Source organism: Jaculus jaculus, chromosome 9 (genome assembly GCF_020740685.1).
Source record: "Jaculus jaculus isolate mJacJac1 chromosome 9, mJacJac1.mat.Y.cur, whole genome shotgun sequence".
NCBI lineage: Eukaryota > Metazoa > Chordata > Mammalia > Rodentia > Dipodidae > Jaculus > Jaculus jaculus.
Genome location: NC_059110.1, coordinates 38,792,424 through 38,810,751, shown reverse-complemented (window position 1 = coordinate 38,810,751; position 18,328 = coordinate 38,792,424). Strand labels below are relative to the sequence as shown.

Sequence of the window (18,328 nt, the reverse complement as noted above, 5' to 3'; positions counted from 1 at the left end):
TCCAAATGACAATTCTGCATGAAGTCAACCAAAGGCAACTTTTAAAAGTATAACAGCTCAGAAAATAAACTCAAGAGACATGGTTTAATAAATTAAAGATTCTTTAAAACTATACTTCAAAAGTATAGAACTTTGAAGTTTATGTGAGGTTTAATCATTAACTATTGAAATTGTTTGAAAATATAGGATTCATATATAGCTCTAAAATTCAAACAGTTTACTGGAATGATGAATAATGGTGACAATCTTAGTCTGCAGTTCTATATTAAATGAATAAGGTCCAGACTGTCTTCTCAGGGGTTGAATGAACTGACTAAATTACTTGTTTCAACTTTCATTTTAGCAATTGGGAAAACTGAAAACCACATATATAGTACAAACAAAATAAAAGCTTAAAATTAAAATTAGATCAAAAGCACCAAATAAATAATGTGTTTTCATTAAAATTCAGTTGAGTATAATCTCAAGACATAACAAACTTTTCAATTTGGAAAATACTTCCCAATATGCAGTGAAATTGCATGTCATGTTTACTCTAAAGTAACACAATGTTAGAGAACAAAGGAACAGGCTAAATTCTAATTTAAACAGCCAATGATGGGATGCCATGATAGCAATCTTATCTTATTATAAACCTCTTTTACCTCAGCATTTGTAATAGTATGTTTGTGATAATTAGATAGAAATATGTTTGTTTTCTTTTTAATTTCAAAGAACTCGGAATTTGGTTGTGAAGTCAACAAAAGCTACAAAGCAACATTAAGCAAGGTGGGCTTTATTTCTTTCCATGTGAAAAGAGCCCTCCCCTCTGTACTTCAGGAAGAGTACTCAGAATATCAAGATAAGAGAGAGGCTTCCATTAACCACCCATTCATTTTGTCGGTAACATACTAATGACTGTGGCAGAAGATGACCAGGTTCAAAGTCACTGTTTCTTTCCTCACTCTCAGGCATTAAAACATCTTTGTCTTTTTCTTTCTTTGGTTTTGATTTTTGAGGTGCAGTCTTGCCCAGGCTGACCTGGAATTCACTGTGTAGTCTTAGGGGGGCCTTGAACTGACAGTGATCCTCCTACATCTGCCTCCCAAGGGCTGGGATTAAAGGTGTGTATCACCATGCCCAGCTTTTCTTTCTTTAATTAAAATCAATATATTTTACTTTTATTTATTTGACACACACACACACAGAGAGAGAGAGAGAGAGAGAGAGAGAGAGAGAGAGAGAGAGGGAGAATATGGATGCACCAGAGCCTCCAGCCACTGAAAATTAACTCCAGACGCATGCGCCACCTCTTGTATCTGGCTTATGTGGGTCCTGGGGAATCAAATCTGGGTCCTTTGGCTTTGCAGGCAAGTGCCTTAACTGCTAAGTCATCCCTCCAGCCCGGTTTTCTTTTTTCTTTTTTCTTTTTTTTTTTTTTAAAAAACACTTTATTTTTACTTATTTGAGAGAGAGAAAGAGGTGGGGGTGGAGAAAAAGGAGAATAGGTGCACCAATGTGTCCAGCCACTGCAAATGAATTTCAGACACAGCGCCCCTTAGGCATCTGGCTTACATGGGTCCTGGGGAATCAAACCTGGGTCTTTAGGCTTTGCGGGTGAGCCCCTTAACTGCCAAGCCATCTCTCCAGCCTAAAGATATCTTTCTTAATTTCCATACTTTCAGAAGCACTAATTGTTCATCATCTTTTACAATGTTCTTACATAACTGTAAACACAATGATGAAGACAGATTCAGCCCTTAGTCTGGGAGAGTTTATAGTCTAACATGGGGAAAATGTATATGTAAGTTAAGTATGAGTGGGTGTGGTGATGCCTGCCTATAATCCCAATACTTCAGAGATGGAGGCAGAAGGATCAGAAGTTCAAGATCATTCTTCTGCTAAATAGCAAGTTAGAGGCCTCCCCTAAGCTATGTAAAATATAGTCTCAAAAACAGGGAATATTAGTATGAAATGGCCATTATATTCAGGAATGATGATCAAATTGCTTATATGTGAACACTAATCTACCCACAAGGACTAAAACACGAATGGGTCCTGACCTCATAGAAACTAGTCTTGATCTTGTGACAACTTCCTGAGGTCGTGGGCATCAAAATATTTGATATACTAATGCATATATATAATGGTTGCCAAAGTACAGCCTGCACAAGACTGTCATTTTCATAAAACTTATTAGCTTGGGATGAAGAGAAGACAAGAGTTAGGTGTGCTTCCTGTTAAAGCATGAGAGCCTGAGAACTGCCTGAGTTTGAATATTCAGAAGCCAAATACACAGCTAACATGGCCATGTTCGCCTGGAATCCAAGTCCCATGGAGAGCAGAAGCAGGAGAATGGCTGAGAGTCGCAGGTGGCAAGCTCTGGAATCAGCATGAGACTCCTCAAGGGAAAAACAGGCATGTAAGTGATAGAGTGGGACACTCTATCAGGTAGAAGTTTTCTTCTATCACCACAGTCCAGAGCACAGGACACCACATCAGCACATGTACTTGACACACACCACACCACCAAAACTACAATAATAATTACCTTGAGGGTATAGACTAACCCATGATCATATTTATCTACTAGCACTTACGTATACATATATACATATATAAACCTACATATGTTTGTTAATGTAAAGTCAAATACAATTTTATAGGTTCTTAGCTTTATTTAAAAGGCTTAAAGCTGGAGAGATGGCTTAGCAGTTAGGGTGTTTGCCTGCAAAGCTAAATACCCCAGGTTTGATTCCTCAGAACCCATGTAAGCCAGATGCTCAAGGTGGTACATGCATCTGGAGTTCACTTGTAGTGGCTGGGGCCCTGGTACACTCATACTCATTCCCTCCCTCTCCCTCTCCCTCTCCCTCTCCCTCTCCCTCTCCCTCTCCCCCTCCCTCCCTCCCTCCCTCTCCCTCCCTCTCCCCCTCCCTCCCTCCCTCCCCCTCCTCTCTATGCTTATTTATTTTTCTCTCCCAAATAAAAAATAAAAAAATTTTAAAGGCTTAGACAGAGATACAATGCTATTTTCTGACAATATAGTAGCAGGCAAGGTCTTTCCAAGGCAGTGGGGCTAACCATGGTACTGGGAAGTAGTAGACAGTAGTGGTGTTAATTACCTCATGTGTTAGTTACTATCCTTTTCACTACAACAGAATACCTGACAGGAACCACTTAAAAACACACTTTGTTTTTGTTCACAGTTTCCGGGTGTTTGGTCCTATGCTCTTGGGCAGATACCATAGCAGTGGGAGGATGTGGCATAGGAGACATCACTTCACAGTGGATAGGAAGTGGAGAATGAGGACGTGGCTGGGAACCAGGAATTGCCTTCAAAGACACACCCCCAATGACCCAATTCCTTCGGTGAAGCCCTACCTCTAGAAGCTCCCAAAATATCACCACGAGGTGGAAATCAAGCATCCAAGGATGAGCCCATGGGGAGCATTCATATTCACACCAGGGTACTACCCAGAAGCCTCAGGGCATCACATGTACTACTTAGACCCAGCTGTATGATTGAAGTCCCTTAAGATAGGGACTGTAGTTTTTAATAGGGGTTGGTTTAATTATCAGTCCTGTCACATATGTAAGGCAAGGAACCTTAGTGAATTTTATTATACTTTAGGAAACATAAAAACTTGCAATTTCAAAAACCATTAAAAGTCATAGTGAAGTGAAAATCATTAAATTTCAGTAATGGCAAAGTACAAATGTTTGGATGTGAAACTAAGGACCATTGTTCATTAACCATGCACTCCACTACAGCCACCAGAATGACAGCCTGACAGCTTTTAAATGAAGAACTGAGGAATCAGGGGTTTTCTTTATATTGTTAAAGAACACCCTTCATTTAGAAGGCCTAAAACCCTCATTTAACACTCTGGTATATTTATTGCAAAAGATGGTAAATTCTTCATTTGTCACCTGGTCTTTGCTAATATTACATCAAAGTTTATGGCTCAGATGATAAGGAAGGCTGAAGTGGTCATGTAACACCCTCAGTTTTATTCTACAGCATGAAACCAGGATTCAAGTGCTGAGTAGGCAACAATCACAAAGCTCATGTATTATTTTCTATGTTAAAAGTACTTCTGGGGCTGAAAAGATGCTTAGTGGTTAAGGTGCTTGCCTGCAAAGCCAAAAGACCCAGGTTTGATTCCCCAGGGCCAATGTAAGCCAGATGCACAAGGTGCATGTATCTGGAGTTCATTTGCAGTGGCTAGAGGCCCTAACATGCCCACTTTCTCCTACCCCCTTCTCTCCATCTCACTTTATCTCTATCTGCCTCTTTTTTTCCAAATAAATAAATAAAAATACAAAATACAAAATTTTTAAGTCCTTCTTCAAAGTGCTTTCGTGAGTGCAAACTCACGAAACATGCTCTGCCATCTTTATGCTCAGTATCTGTTATATCTTTATGGTCAAACTACAGCAGTAGTGTTAACTAAATACATGAAAAAATAAACTAGTAATGAAATTGAATTCCATCTGTGGCTATCAAACTTTCAGGGAGAACAGAGATGGGTAATTGAAAAAACAGAAAATACCTGTGCTACAAGGACCTTTGAGAACATGCAATTTTATCTATGCATTTACAAATAAAGAAACTGATGTCTACAAATTCCAAAATACCTGTCATGAAGAATGACAGGTAAGGTCTCATTCAGTTCTAGGCTCCATAAATAATTTCTAAAAAATGATAATGGCTAATGACAGAATGGCCCAATTTATTTTCTGCAGTTATATATTATGTAGATAAGAAGTGACAGTTGTTTGGAAGGGTCATCCATCCATGTTGAGTGTCATGTAAGAATATTATTGCCAACCTTTCCTTGTACTGTAATGAATCATCTTCATAGTTATTTCAAAGACTTCATATTTCTAAATAAATCTTAAAAATGTATTCATAACATGGTAACTCCAAGAAGACAAGCTTTCCAATGCTTTTCTGGCACACTTTTCTTTTGTCTTTATCATTCCTGTCTATAGTCCAGAAGCTATTGGTTCTAGAAGATAATGATTAAAGAAATAATGCTTAACTTATTTGCTTAAAAATGTGGTCATTTCAACAGTAATTACCACTGTTCAAATATAATTTTAAGTGTTTATATGTGTATGCCTATCTGTATGCATGTTTGTGTGTGTGTAGGTGCACATGTGTGTGCAGATGGGAGTGCACGTGGAAGCCAGAGAACCGCCTCAGGTTCACCCTTGGGAACACTGTCCACATCCTTGGAGATGGGGTTTGTCATCAGCCTGGTGCCTACCGCTCAGGCTATAACAGCGGAACAGTGAGCAGTGGGTATACCCCTGTCTCCATTTCGCAGCACTGGAAATATAGACACATCTAACATTTTACATGAGTACCAGGAGATCCAACTCAGCTCCTCATGTTTGTGAGGCAAGTATTTTACTGATTGAGTTATCTTCCCAACTCTGCATTGTGAAATTTTAATATACTGTCAGATTGAGGAAAAAATGTTTGCATCCCAAAGAATTTCCCATTACAACTTCCTCTGCGGCTTCTTTATGACTTATCACTCAGTATTTCATCTTGCACTGTATAACTTAGATAAAACCTATCAACTAAAATATAGTGTTTAATCAGTGCTTTTACACAAGAAAATAAACAGGAAATCATACACCTGTAAGGTATTGATTTGTCTATTCAAATGTTATGTGTACCTGGCATGGTGGTATACACCTTTAATTTCAGCACTCAGAAGACAAAGGTAGGAGGATCACTGTGAGTTCAAACCTGGATCTACAGAGCAAGTTTCAGGTCATCCTGAACTACAGTGAGAACCTACCTCAAAAAAAAAAAAAAAAAAAAAAAAAGATAATAAGTTAGTTAAAAAGGAGATATAAAGGGAAGAGAAAGGGAGGGAGGAGGGTACTTAATAGGTTGGTATTGTATATATGTAACTACAATGATTGAGATGGGGAGTTAATATGATGGAGAATGGAATTTCAAAGGGGAAAGTGTGGGGGAGGAGGGAGGGTATTACCCTGGGATATTTTTTATAATCATGGAAAATGTTAATAAATATTGTGAAAAAAAGATAATAAATAAATCAACTGTTATGTATATAAAACAACCAAGTATACTAACTAATATGCTCACAGGGTATTAAAGGAACAAAGATATTTTGTTAAAATTTATAGTACTAATTATTTCTTTTATTCTAAAATGAAAGTTCATTATAATAGATGGAATAAATTAACCAAGTGCACATAAAATCAAAGTCCCAAGATATATGAAGCTATTGTAGTCTGGCAGTTAAGAGCACTCTAGAGTAAAGATAGCAAAAAATTAAAAAAAATTATTATCCTTAGGGCTCTTATGTAAGAGTGAGAAAGAAGCATCAAAAATATAAAGCTTCTAGGGCTGGAGAGATGGCTTAGTGGTTAAGCACTTGCCTGTGAAGCCTAAGGACCCCTGTTCAAGGCTCCCTTCTCCAGGACCCACATTAGCCAGATGCACAAGGGGGCGCACGCATCTGGAGTTCATTTGCAGTGTGGCTGGAGGCCCTGGCATGCCCATTCTTTCTTCCTCCCTCTCTCTCTCTCTCTCACTCTCTCTCTCTCTCTCTCTCTCCCTCTTTCTCTCTATGTTGCTCTCAAATGAAATAAACAAAAAAAAAATTAAAAAAATAAAGCTTCTATCTGATTAAATAGTTCCCACCACAATTTTCGTATCTCCACTCTTCTTTTGGTCATTTTTGTCCAAATGTATGTCATCAATTGTTTTTCAGCCACCACATCTTAAAAGTACTGTGAGCACATCCCTCCCACATGAAGTTTTAGAGCACTAAAAACTGTCCACTCCTACAGCAGTAGAACATCATGAAAGGCACAGACCAGTTTAACTCAAGCCAAAACTCCTTCAACCCAGAGAACATGTTGTGCAGAGCCTCCTCCAGACCCTCAATTTATCCTATTTGTGCAAAAACTTATTCTGATGTTCAAAGAACATCTTGTTAATTCCATGAAATAACTTTCCAAAATCTCTGTCACTGTGATCACTTGTGAGGCTGCAAGACAGTCATTTTCTCAGGCTCACAGAAAGGTAAAGACATTTTTCTCCAAGGAGAAAGTATCCTGTCACTGACAATCAATGTGTTATACAAAGGGGATAAGAAAGTAGTAAGATTTGAAGGTAGCATTCTAAGGTCACTCGTATTTGCACTTGGCAGAATATCAGCTGCTTCAATAAAAGAAAAGAACTGGAAACGACTGAACTAATTTCCCCATTCAGCTTCTATGTGAGTCTTGCTCCCATGCACCTATCCCATCCTCACAGGAGGAGAAGATAAGCATATGGAGGTGTGCAAGTGGGTAGAACTTGAGCAGCTACTAGCTTTGAGAGCAACTGGTCAATACCCTCACGGCTAGCTAAAGCCCTAGAAAACAGTTCCAAACTCCTGCAGATGGTCTACTGGTCCCAAGTGTGCTGTTTCACATCTCTATGATTCCATATAAGAAAATAAAATCTTGGAATTAGAAAACTGTTTCTGTTTAATATTTTATGATTTTAGCCTACAAATAATGTCTTTTCTTCATAATGGAAAAGTTGACATGGTTCTATTCCTCTCCACTGACAGAATGATACAAAGGGTATATAGTGCACATGGTTAATATTTAAGAAAAATTTGATTATGTTTTCATTTACAATTAAGGCAGCAGATAGTTAATAGCCTCTATCCACAAAGTAATCCAGAAATTATTTCAGTTTAGTTTTAATATTATCTTCATAGAGGATAACAAACATTTCTCATTATAAGCCACCTTTTCTACTGATACTTTGCTAAACACCATGAAGGTCAAGCTAAAACGGATGGTTATAAAAACACTCTTACCAGAATATTTCTTCATTTTTCTATTATACTTAACATTTTCCTCCTTTCTGCCCCTCTCTATTTCCTATCATTATTTTTCTTAATAAAAGGATGCTTTAAAAGGTGATGTCTTACACAAATACTTCTAAAGTCCCTAGACTTCATGGCTGTACTCTTTAATCAGAGACTGGCTTTTATAATTCAATAACGAATCTAAGTTGCTTTTTGGCTTAAACATCTATGCCTGCACTGCCTGACACTGTGACAGCATTTTCTCAATCTAGATATGGATCCCCAATGGATGAAATGATCAGGGAAGTGTGTGGGGAATGGAACCAAGGAAATGCATCTTTCTCATGATTTGCTTCAGCACAGTTCTGGGCTCTAGCCCTTCCACCGGGCAGCCAGATAATTTTGAGTTTTATTTTAAGATGGAGGTGGTCCCATCTGTCTAGATGGTCAACAGTTGTTAAGATCTTCTTTTCAGGACATAGAATGACAATCAGAAAACTTACACCTTTCAGACTTCCGGTTAAGATGGCAGTGTAGGTACCACGACAAAGCAGCCTAGGGGGCAAAAAGCCAAAAAAAAAAAAAATACACACTTTTACTAAAAAGTGTTGTGTATAGGAAATTGAAATGGCAGCGGAGAAGTAGGAGAGATCCAGAGCATCCACACAGGCAAGCAGGAGCAGCTCTGGCAGGTCCGCAAATCACAGCAGTGAAGACAGCGCACAACAAAGCCACCAGGCTCGGCTTGAGCCACAGGAAAAGCCAGGTGAGGGGAGCTTCCACTCACACCAGAGCTCTCCGCAAACTCAAGAAAAGTGAAGGGAGAGCAGCAGTGAACAACAGAGGAGCAGATCACAAGGTAGAAGAACACGTGGAACAGCTAGAGAACTATAGCAGAATCGGCAGCCTCCCATCCCCCACCACCAGTGCCCAGCTCCAGTGAACAGAGCAGTGGTCCAGGAATCTGGCCATGCCAACTTGAACCGACAGAGGGACCCAAGCTGGAGCAGAGGTAACTGGGATTACACCAGGGAAGGGTCTCTCACCTGGTCACTAGATGAATTGGAACCCTCAACAGATGATAAATCGTAACCTTCTTGTGTCAGGATTAAGGGTGTGGATGGGGAACTACACACCCCAAGGGACACTTAGAGAGAATCTGGTTGTCATAATACCTACTTGTAGATAAATACTCTGAGAGTCTTGAATGACACACTAACACCTTAAGCTCCTACCCTGAAGTTGTATAATATCAGATTGTCTGAAACATCTAATACTACCCAGCTAACTAGAAAATCCAATCACTAAATAATCCAGGATGCAAAAATATATACATTATAACACAAGAAACACCAAAAATCAAGACAATATAAATCCACCAAAAAGTATTAATACATCAGAAATGACCTCCAGTGAGAACGAGTTAGAGGAAATGCCTAAGAAAGATTTCAAAAGAATGATAATAAATATGTTCAAAGAAGTCAAAGAATAAATCAAAGAGGAAATTAAAGGAATCAAAGAAAACATAGGACACCAATTTAATGAAATAAAGAGGTCAATACTAGACATAAATAAGGAAATAGAAATAATAAAGAAAAATCAGTCAGAATGACTAGCAATGAAGGACACAGATAATGAACTAAAAATCTCTGTAGAAAATCTCACAAGTAGAATGAATGAAGGAGAGGACAGAATATCTAAGCTAGAAGACCAGGTGGCAGATAAAATACAGCCCAACAAAGAGAAAGACAAACTAATAGAAAAGTATGAGTGGGAATTTCATGATATTCAGGACACTATGAAAAGATCAAACATAAGAATTCAGGGCATAGGAGAAGAATTTCATTCCAAAGGCATAGTAGGCGTCCTCAACAAAATCATAGGAGAAAACTTCCCCCAATTGGGAAAGAGGTACCAATGTAGATACAAGAAGCTTTTAGAACACCAGCCAGACAAAACCTGGAAAGAACCTCTCTTCACCATATTATAATCAAACTACCAAACACAAACCAAAGAAAAAGTATTGAAAGCAGTCAGAGAGAAAAATCAAAGGCAAGCCTATCAGGATTACAGCAGATTACTCAACACAAACTTTAAAAGCCAGAAGGGCGTGGAGTGATGTATTCCAAGTCCTGAAAGATAACAACTGTCAACCAAGGTTACTTTATCCTGCAAAACTATCCATTCAAATAGATGGAGAAATAAGGACATTCCACAACAAAAGCAAGCTAAAGGAGTATTTGAAGACAAAACCAGCTCTACAGAAAATACATGAAAGAATCCTCCATTCTGAAGAAAAAGAAAAGCACATATATAAGGAACTGGGAAAAAAACAAACAATACTCAAATACTAGTTAACACAAGACAGCAAAGGTAAAACCAGAAGAACTACAAAAAATGGCAAAAATGAATACACACCTTTCAATACTATCTCTTAATATCAATGGCCTCAATGCCCCAACCAAAAGGCATATCTTTGCAGACTGGGTTAAAAAGCAGGATCCTTCAATTTGTTGCCTCCAAGAAACCCACCTTTCTACAAAGAATGGACACATTTTAGGGTGAAAGGTTGGAAAATGGTGTTTCAAGCAAATGGACATGGAAAACAAGCAGGGGTTGCTATCCTAGTTTCTGAGAAGGTAGACTTCAGTCCAACATTAGTTAAGAAACATAAGGAAGGTCACTATATATTGATTAAAGGCACCCTCCAACAGGAGGACATTACAATCCTAAACATACACCCAACTAACATGGGGGCCCCCAAATTCATCAAACAAATGCTATTAGAACTAAGGTCACAGATAACACAAAACATGATGGTAGTGAGTGACTTCAACACCCCACTCTCATCAATTGACAGGTCATCCCAGGAAAAAATAAACAGAGAGGCATCTGGACTAAATGAGGTCATAGAAGGAATGGATCTAAAAGATATCTACAGGACATTTCATCAAAATGCTGCAGAATATACATTATTTTCAGCAGCACATGGAACATTCTCTAAAATAGATCATATATCAGGACACAAAGCAAATCTTAACAAATACATGAAAACTGAAAAATTCCTGGCCAAAATGGAATCAAACAACAAATCAATAGCAAGAAAGGCTATACAGCATACACAAAATCATGGAGATTAAACAACACACAACTAAATGATGAATGGGTCAATGAAGAAATCAGGAAGGAAATCAAAAAATTTATAGAGTCAAAGGATAATGAAAACACAACATACCAAGATCTCTGGGACACAATGAAGGGAGTCCTAAGAGGTAAATTTACAGCTTTAAGTGCCTATATTAAGAAATTTGAAAGGTTGCAAATAAATGCCCTAATACTTCACCTTAAAGCCTAAGAAAAAGAACAAAAACCAAAAATCAGTAGACAGGAAGAAATAATAAAGATTAGGACAGAAATTAATGAAATAGAAAAAAAATTCCAAAGAAACAATGAAACAAAGAGTTGTTTCTTTGAAAGGATACACAAGATTGATAAACCCTTAGCAAATCTGACCAAAAGAAAGAGAGAAGGACACAAATTAATAAAATTAGAGATGAAAAAGGTAACATCACAAGATTACAGAGAAATTAAAAAAATCATAGGGATATACTATGAAAGCATATACTCCACAAAGTATGAAAATCAGGAAGAAATGGATGATTTCCATGATTTATGTGACCTACCTAAATTAAATCAAGATGAGATTAATCACTTAAATAGACCTATAACAAGCATGGAGATCCAAACAGTTATCAAAAATCTCCCAATTAAAAAAAAAAAAACAGGCCCAGATAGATTCACTGCTGAATTTAAACAGATCATCAGGGAAGAAATAATGCCATTGCTTCTTAACCTTTTCCATATAAATGAAAAAGGAGAAATCCAACCAAAATACTTCTATGAAGACAGCATCACCCTGATACCAAAACCAGGCAAAGATAGAACAAAAAAAGAAAATTACAGACCAATCTCCCTCATGAACATAGATGCAAAAATTCTCAACAAAATATTGGCAAACAGAATACAAGAATATACCAGAAAGATCATTCACCCTGACCAAGTAGGCTTTATCCCAGAGATACAGGGATGGTTCAACATACACAAATTGATAAATATAATACATTACATAACTGGAAAGAAGGGCAAAAATCATATAATCATCTCATTAGACGCAGAGAAAGCGTTTGACAAAAGCCAACATCCCTTCATGATAAAAGTCCTACAAAGACTGGGAATAGAAGGAACATATCTCAATACAATAAAGGCTGTTTATGACAAGCCTACAGCCAACATATTACTAAATGGGGAAAAACTGGATGTTTTTCCACTAAAATCAGGAATAAGACACTGTCCCCACTTTTATTTAATGTAGTACTGGAAGACTTAGCCATAGTAATAAGGCAAGAGACACACATAAAAGGGATACAAGTTAGAAAGGAAGAAATCAAGTTATCATTATTTTCAGATGACATGATTCTATATATAAAGGACCCTAAAGACTCTACCAGAAAACTGTTAGAGCTGATAAACACCTACAGCCATGTCAAAGGATACAAAATAAATACACAGAAATCAGTAGCATTTCTCTATGCTAACAACAAACACACAGAGGATGAAATGAGAGATTCACTCCCATTCACAATTGCATCAAAAAAAAATAAATAAATAAAGTACATTGGAATAAACTTAACCAAGGAAGTAAAGGATATCTACAATGAAAACTAAAAACAATCAAGCGAGAAATTGCAGAAGACACTAGGAAATGGAAAAACATCCCTTGTTCTTGGATTGGGAGAATCAATATTGTGAAAATGGCAATCTTACCAAAAGTAATCTACACATTTAATGCCATCCCCATCAAAATTCCAAAGGCACTCTTCATGGAAATAGAAAAAGCAATCCAAAAATTCATTTGAAATCACAAAAAACCTTTAATATCTAAAATAATACTAAGCAACAAAAATAAGTTGGGAGGTATCAGCATACCTGATTTTAACCTATACTACAGAGCCATAGTAACAAAAACAGCATGGTACTGGCACAAAAGCAGATATGTAGATCAATGGAACAGAATAGAGGACCCAGATATAAGTCCAGGTAGCTATTGCCACTTGATACTTGATAAAAGTGCCAAAAATACTCATTGGAGAAAAGACAACCTCCTCAGCAAATGGTGCTGGGAAAATTGGATATGTATCTGTAGAAGGATGAAAATAGATTCTTCTTTCTCTCCAAGTACAAGAATTAAATCCAAATGGACAAAAGACCTTAACATTAGTCCTGAAACTCTGAAATTGCTAGAGGAATAAGTAGGGGAAATCCTTCAACATATTGGTCTTGGCAAAGACTTTCTGAATATAACCCCAATTGCTCTGGCAATAAAACCACAAATTAACCACTGGGACCTCATGAAATTACATAGATTTTGTACTGCAAAGGACACTGTGAATAAAGCAAAGAGGCAACCTACAGAATGGGAAAAAAATCTTTGGCAGCTATATATCTAATAGAGGATTAATATCTAGGATATACAAAGAACTCAAGAAGTTTAATAAAAAGTCAAACAAGCTAATTAAAAATTGGGCTATGGAGCTAAATATTGAGTTCTTAAAAGAAGAAATACAGAGGGTGTATAAGCATCTAAAAAAATGTTCTACATTCCTAGTCATAAGGGAAATGCAGATTAAAACTACATTGAGATTCCATCTCAATCCTGTCAGATTGGCTACCATCATGAATACAAATGATCATAAACGCTGGCAGGGATGTGAAAAAAGAGGAACACTTCTACATTGTTGGTGGGAATGAAATCTGGTCCAGCCATTGTGGAAATCAGTGTGGAGGTTCCTAACAGATAAAAATTGATCTACCATATGACCCAGCTATAGAACTTCTAGGCATATATCCTGAGGACTCATCCCATTTCCTTAGAAGTACATGCTCAATCATGTTTATTGCCGCTCAATTCATAACAGCTGAGAAATGGAACCAGCCTAGATGTCCCTCAACTGATGAGTGGATAAAGAAGATGTGGCACATTTATACAATGGAGTTCTACTCAGCGGTAAAGGAAAATGAAGTTATGAATTTTGCAGGAAAATGGATGGATCTGCAAAGGATTATAGTAAGTGAGGTAACCCAGGCCCAGAAAGCCAAGCATCAAATGTTCTCTCTCATATGTGGATCCTAGCTACAGATGATTGGGCTTCTGTGTGAGAAGTAAAAAACTCAGTAGCAGTGGCCAGTAAGTTAAAAAGGAGATATAAAGGGAAGAGAAAGAAAGGGAAGGGGTACTTAATATGTTGGTATTGTATATATGTAAGCAGAAGAATAGACTAATGGGGGTGAAAAGGCCCAAAGTGAGATCAGAGGAAGCGACTGAGTAAAGGAAAGGTGGAGGGAGGGTTAATCAAAATCTAAGATAATATAAATAAATCATATGGAGTCCTTTGGTTTCAGACAATGGAACACTCAGTAGCCATAGATCGTTGTTAGAAAATTTTCAGTGCCGGGGATGGGATACCTCCAGTGAGTTGTTGCCCAGGGAGGTCATTGATGTCCCCCAAACATTATAGGCCATTGCCAAGGCCTTTGGTTTCCCACCAGGAATAGATGGTAAGACCCTATTGCTAAAGACTCCACATACTTGGGCTGCAAGGCCATTGAGAAATACTGTAGGAACTGGGCTGATAATCTCCTCCATGTAGACTAGCTGAGAGAAAGCTGAAAGTAGCCATTCTACATGTAGTTCAATGGGAGAAAGAGAGAACGCCAGTGAAGAGACTCAACAGTGGACACTGCAAGCCTAATAATTGGCCAGCCAGGTCAAAGAAGCCAACAGGTGCAGTAGTGGCACATCTGTCATGGTGGAAACCAACTGCCCTCCAACTGGACTAGAGGCCTGCTCCATGGAGGGGAAACACATCCCTGATACTGAAAACATAAAACAGGGGTAGTCATGAGCCCTATGGGTGTAACATCTGCTGATGTCTGGAAAAATGTATATACTATGCTTATCAAACTGCCCAGTAAGCACTTCTCTTAATATTTATACCCTTGTATTAATGCTCCTCTCACTTTGGGTAGAGAATCTTCTCTTTACAGATGGAAGTGACCTTGGGATGACTCAGAAAGTATCATAGTGCTGGAAAGAAGTGGCTGGAGTACTGAGTAACATCTTGATCTCACACCTTCCAAGGCTCAGGGTCTAATGTGGAAGAGGTGGTAAGAGCCAAAGGAAGGGTAGGACTCCTTACAATGTGCTCCCTCCAGACCTTAAATGGCCTGGATATACATGACTTTATAGTACCTGACACTACCTACACAAGGCCATCATAAGAGTAGGAAAAGACCATGCCACCAATATAAAAGAGAGAATGATTGAGATGGGGAGGGGATATGATGGAGAATGGAATTTTGAAGGGGAAATTCAGGGAGGGAGGGAGGGTATTACCATGGGATACTTTTTATAATCATGGAAAACGTTAATAAAAATTGAGAAAATAATAAATAAACATAAAACTTACACCTTTCTTAAGTACAACTCTCTGAATTTGAATATGACACCAAATGTAAAAATCTTTCTTTCATGTCTATCTCCCAAATGAGGATTGTTTTATTTGAATGTTTCCTATGGTACAAACTGAGCAGGGCATGGAGCCACATGAGCATGGCAATGAAGTCTCTATTTGCTTATAACAGCTTATAAACTATTAATTGATGTGGGCTGAATTGTGTTCACCAAATTCATGTGTTGAAATTGTAACAGCTGATATAGTATCTGGAGATATGTTCTTTGTAGAGGTGTTATGATTTTAATGTGAAATGTTCCTCATTGGCTCATGTACTTGAACCCAACTATTGTCCCCAACTATTGTCACTCTTTGGTAAGATTCTAGAATCTTAAGAAGATGGAGCATTGCTGGAGGCAGTGAAATGACTGGGGATGGGCCCTACTTCTTGTTTGTTTGTTTTTTTATGTGCTTCTTAGATGAAATGTAATTAGTAGGCCTACCATGTATTCCCCACTGTTGATGGAATAAATCCAGATAGAACAAATCCTATCTAGCCATCAATTTCTTATTGTCTGGTATTCACTCACAGAAACCAAAAAGTCCCTAATACATTAAGGAACCAATTTAAGGTGAAGTTATAAAGTTGGTCCTAAGCCAATATGACTGGTGTTCTCCCAAAAAGGAAATTTTCATATGCACAGTTACATAGAGAATGCCATGGGAACATGAGCGAGCAAGGAGAAAGGTCTGAAGCAGGTCTTTTCCTATAGCTATCAGAAGGGACAAGCCCTACTGAAACCTTGATTTTGGACTTCTAGCCTCCAGAACTGTGAGATGATAAACTGATCATCAAGCCATGTAATTTTTGGTATTTAGTTACAACAGCTATACAGCTATACAGCTGCCTATTTCATTCCCTCCTCCCCTAAAAATAAAATTTCAAACTTTGACTTTCTTCATCTATACGTTATTGCTAAAGATAATACAAATATGCCTACATTAATTCCATATTTGACTTCCTAACTTAAAAAAAAATATCTCTGCTGTTTTTTTTAAGTGTCAATGTCCTAGATTTTGTGAGGAAGTATATAGTAGCAGAAGGAGTTGAAAATCATTTAAAACAACCTTTGCAGTTCAGAATAAACAGAGGCAAGTATACTCTAGGAGCCTTTAAAGATTGCCCATTAGTTATTGCTGAAGAGAATGGCTCTTAGTCTCCACGGTTTTGTGATATACCACAGTGGATAGTTAGGAGTAACAGGACCCCAAAGTAAACAGCTTTCTCCTTGACTAAACATGAGAATTGTCCATGGTGTTATAGGGAAAATCTAGATCATCACACTTTACTACAGGTCAGAAATGTCAGAAGGATTTAGCCTTTCCTTATCTCTGCCCCATAGGGAGTCCTTTCACCCCATTCTGAGAAGGCCATTCCTAGAGAATTAAGATTTCTGGCAAGATTTCCCTTTTCCAGAAATCCTGACCCCAGGCACTCCACATCAGTACTAGATTTAGACTGGCTAAACCAGCTACACTTCCATGAGTCTCACATAAAAAAGTTTTCAACCTGAGTCTGAAGTAGGTTTCCCAAACCTTCTCTTGTCTCCCTGGGTAACAGCCTTGCCTTCCTTCCATCTCTTAAGTTCTGGGCTTCTCAGACCTCATTTTGCCTCCTTGGACAAGTCCTAATGTCTTTCTTCCCCTTAGGGCCCCCTTCTCTTACTACTCTCCCTCCTAAAGCTCTAAGCTATAATAAAACCTCTCTGAGCCAGGCATGGTGGTGTACGCTACCTCAATCCCCCCACAAAACACAAATTCTCTGAACCTTATCATCTGGTCTGTGGATTTCATTCATCAAATACATAAGACAAAAATCCAGAGATCCCAAAAGTATCAGTGCATTAGCATATACTGGTGCAATAGCAGAAGACACCCCAGAGTTCCTGTGTCACTCCTGAGCTACCTTTGGCTAGTAGCCATGGTGCACACTCATCAAAATGGCTTTCCCTCCTTTATGAAGTTAAAAAGCTATTTAGGCTAGGCGTGGTGATACACACCTGTAAGTCTAGCACTAGGGAAGCAGAGACTGGAAGATCATTGAGAGTTCATAGCCAGGAGGTCAGAAGATTGCTAAGTGGTTAAAGGCACTTGCTTGCCAAGCCTGCTAGCCTGGGTTCAATTCCCCAACAGTCCATATAAAGTTACACGGATATACATTTGCAGCAGCAAGAGAGCCTGGTGGGTCCTTACATGCACATATACGCATGTAAAAATAAATTTAAAAAATTAAAGCTCTGAGGAGAGTTCAAAACCAGCTTGGTCTACAAAGCAAGTTCCATGTCTATATCTGAGAAAATAAATTAACTCATGAAAAATATGTCTAAATTTAGGGTAGTATAGGAATAAACAGCACTAAGAGCACAAAATCAATATTTGGCTCACTGTTTCCATACTCCACTAAATCTTCCCACTCACCTATTCTTAATTATTGATGTTATCACTGTTGCATGACAGATGAATTCTGTATGCACAGAAATTACAAGTGGGTCAATATCTCAGAGCATGTAAAGATTAGTATTTTCTTTGGAATTCTGTACATCCAAGCAGAGGACATTGTTCAAAAGGCCATCTTTCCCTTTGCTAAGTGTCAACAATAGTTCACAACTTGTGTTGTACATACTCAGGCTGCTTTCATAGAAAAAAATATTATTTTAGTCCAAAAAATTAACATTTATCATGAATCTAAGTGTTGATAGATCTTTTTTGTTTTGTTTTTCTCAAGTTACTTCCTGTGATCTTTTTGCTTGCTATTGTTGAGAAAACTCAAGATACATAAGAGAAGAGTCTTTAAATAGTCAATATGGAAAAGTGAGCTTTGAATGTTACATACTAAAGGGTAGAAATAAAATGAATCAGTTTAAAGTGCAATTACATAGATTTCAACTGAAAACAAAGAAAAATTTTAAGCAGATTTGT

The 18,328-nt window shown here is 37.9% G+C and overlaps 1 protein-coding gene across 3 annotated transcripts in view; it reads right to left on the bottom strand.

Annotated features, from left to right (window-relative positions):
* The window catches only part of Soga3 (SOGA family member 3), a 56,442-nt gene that overhangs the window by 31,638 nt on the left and 6,476 nt on the right, over nucleotides 1-18,328 (bottom strand). The gene's annotated exons all lie outside the window — the stretch shown is intronic.